Below are 3072 nucleotides of genomic sequence, written 5' to 3' on the forward strand. Positions count from 1 at the left end.
GAGTTTATTAACTGCACAGATTATTCTGAGCTTTGCCAAAACCATTTCATAATGCCGTACAATTTTTTTCAAGCCCATTCACTGTTAAGAAAGCATCTTTTCTTTCTAAGATTTTAGTATTCCAAAAGCTAGCCTAAGTAGAAAACATCAAAAGAAAGCTAAAATAGAATGGCCGTACACCCCTTAGGCAACTCCTATGAGGTGGTCGGTCAGAAGGTTGCTTAGACCTTGGTTTCAAATGGGCTTTAGAATCTGAACCCATGAGGACTAGAAAGAAATGCATGGACTTAGGAAAAAACATACAGCCTTGGCTCCCAGTCTTTGAGATGACGCAACCTGCAAATCTCTATCTTCATTCCCTTGGAATGTCTCGATTGTTATTGCTGTATGATTTTGAACCAAATAAGTCTCATTTCATGTTTAAATAGAAGCTTCCTAATGGTATATAGCAGAGATTACAAACACAGATGCCTTCTAAGGGCCAGGCAAGTTCTGTAAATGATCAGTGAGGATTGGGCAAAAAGAAGGACACTAGAGAATGGTGGAGATTGTGTTGAATTGGAGAACACATGCCCCCTTTGAAGGTGGACCCACATTCAGCTCTAGACAATCTGAACCACACAGATATCAGGCCCAGGGCTGCTAGATCTTCTGACTTGGAAATATGTTATTGCCTGACATTTAAGTGTTGACAACTAACTCAAATTCGTGGCCAACACTGTGCAAACCAAAGAGAAGCTGTCTGGGGGCAGATGCAGCCTATGGCCACCAGTTTCAACCGTTAGGGAAAATAGGTTCCACATTCCATGGTTATCAGGTCAAGGTCAGCCGTCAGCCCCACAAACTCACATGTTGGCACTATCTGGACAACTGAAATAAAAGAAGGGAAAGAGGTCATTTCTCCCCAGCAATCATTCTGATCGAGTACTTGAATATAGAAATGTGATATCCTTAGACTAGCCTTGCCTCTGATCAAAATAAATACTGAGTTATTATCCAGCTTTCACTCTGCCTCCTTTTACCCAGGTCATGCCCCAAAGCATTGAATAGCTATAATCCTAATTTTCTTACCGTTTTCACTACCGCAACCACTGTGATGAGGGGCTGGCAAAGAGTAGCCTTGTGCCTTCAGAGAAGGCAGCCAGGAGCCCTGAATTTTAAGATAGCACACACTGCCTCCTCGTGCCAAAGCCCTTTGCCAACCTCTCCACACTCCTTCCCTCTCCATTCTGCCTCATGACTATTCATTCCAGTGTAAAATTACCGTTGTTTCACCTCTGATATGGCAAAATCCTTGCTTCAGAACTGGTAGGCACTTACGTATTTTGGAGTATCCACTAATGTCAAGAAAACCTTAGTACCTTTGAGTACCCACATGGAAAACCTTAGTACCTTTGAGGACAAAAACAAAATGGGAATAAATGTGTTGTGAAAAAATATTAGAAGTTGCTTCCTTTGTTTGGATGGACTCAGTTATTTTAAACTGTATCCTATGGGGCTGAACCATGGCTCACTCGGGAAAGTGCGGTGCTGATAACACCAAGGCCACGGGTTTGGATCCCATATAGGGATGGCCGGTTAGCTCACTGGGTGAGCGTGGTGCTGACAACACCAAGTCAAGGGTTAAGATCCCCTTACTGGTCATCTTTTTAAAAAAAATTAAAATAAAGTAAAATAAACTTTATCCTACATCAGAGTCCTGATGGTATTGGGATAATGACTAACCCTTTCACATATACAATAAAGTGAGTCTCTTTCAGATACATTATTTCATTTGATCTTCATAAGAACCCAGTAGAATAGGAATATTTAGGATCACCGTCACCCACCTCCAAGGCCTACCCAGACTAGCCTTGACCCTGTGAGTCAGCCTCATCATTGCCCTCAAGGAGGAAGGAAAGGGCTCATTAAAGGCCGGCTCACACCTTAGTCTTCCAGAATGACCCTAGCTCTGAGAAGACCCAGGGACCCCCCGTGTTCTCAGCCCATCCTTTCTGTCCAGGCCTTTCATCATAGAAGAGCCAAGTGCACACTTAATCATCCCCAAATGTATCCCTTTACTACAATGCCCCTATTTCTTAAGTTCCCACCAACTAAGTGATTAATTATAGAAATGTATTAGCTAATGCCACATTCCAAGTAAGTTTTGACTCCTTAGGAAAAATGTTAGCATTCAACATTTGTTATCTACGTAAAACTTAAATTGATGCCAGGAAATTTAAAACCAGCTCAAATATATAATTTGTAATGATCAAAATGTACTGTAAACTCAAAGTTGGAAATGCCTGGTATATTAGTCCGTTTTGTGTTGCTATAACAGAATACCCAAAACTGGGTGGTTTATAAAGAAAAACATTGCTTACAGTTTCTGAGCCTGGGAAGTCCAAAGTCCATCTGGTGGTGGTGACAGTGACCCAGGGGTCTCACATTGCAAGATGGTGGAAGCAGAGAGAGCAAGAGAGAAAAAGACTGACTTTCCTCTTCTTTTAAAGCCCTCAGAACCACACCCGTGACCACCATTTTTAATCCATTCACTACTGCATGGTCCTACAATACAGTCACCTCTTCAAGGCTCCACCTTTCAGTTACCATGATAGGATTTCCCACCCTCTTAACAGTCACAGTGGGGGCTAAGTTTCCAATACATAAAACTTGGAAATTCAAGCTTCAGGGAGTTTTGGAGGGACAATTCAATCCGCTACATCTGGTAATATGGTGAAGTCATGTGTAAATATGAATGCAATTTGAACGACATTGGCAATGAGTGAGATTTCTTCAATTGTAAATGATTAAAAGGTGGTCCAATATATGCATGGATTTTATCTTCCCCTTCTCCCGTCAGTTTATCAGGTTTAACATCTTGAGTTTAGAGTAAAGCCACTCACAGGGAGTTTAGTCATGGAGCTAAAAGGAGCCTCAGAAAACCATTCTGACCTGTCACATACTTCATTTACAGTCTTTTTAATGAATGATACTTTTATTGTTTCTGAAGTAATACAGTGCTAAGGGAGAAACAGTTTAGTACTTTCCTCCTTTTTCAGATGGAAAAGAAGCCCATTTTGCAATGGTTAG

This window comes from Galeopterus variegatus, unplaced genomic scaffold, assembly GCF_000696425.1.
Source record: "Galeopterus variegatus unplaced genomic scaffold, G_variegatus-3.0.2 Scaffold838, whole genome shotgun sequence".
Classification (NCBI taxonomy): domain Eukaryota; kingdom Metazoa; phylum Chordata; class Mammalia; order Dermoptera; family Cynocephalidae; genus Galeopterus; species Galeopterus variegatus.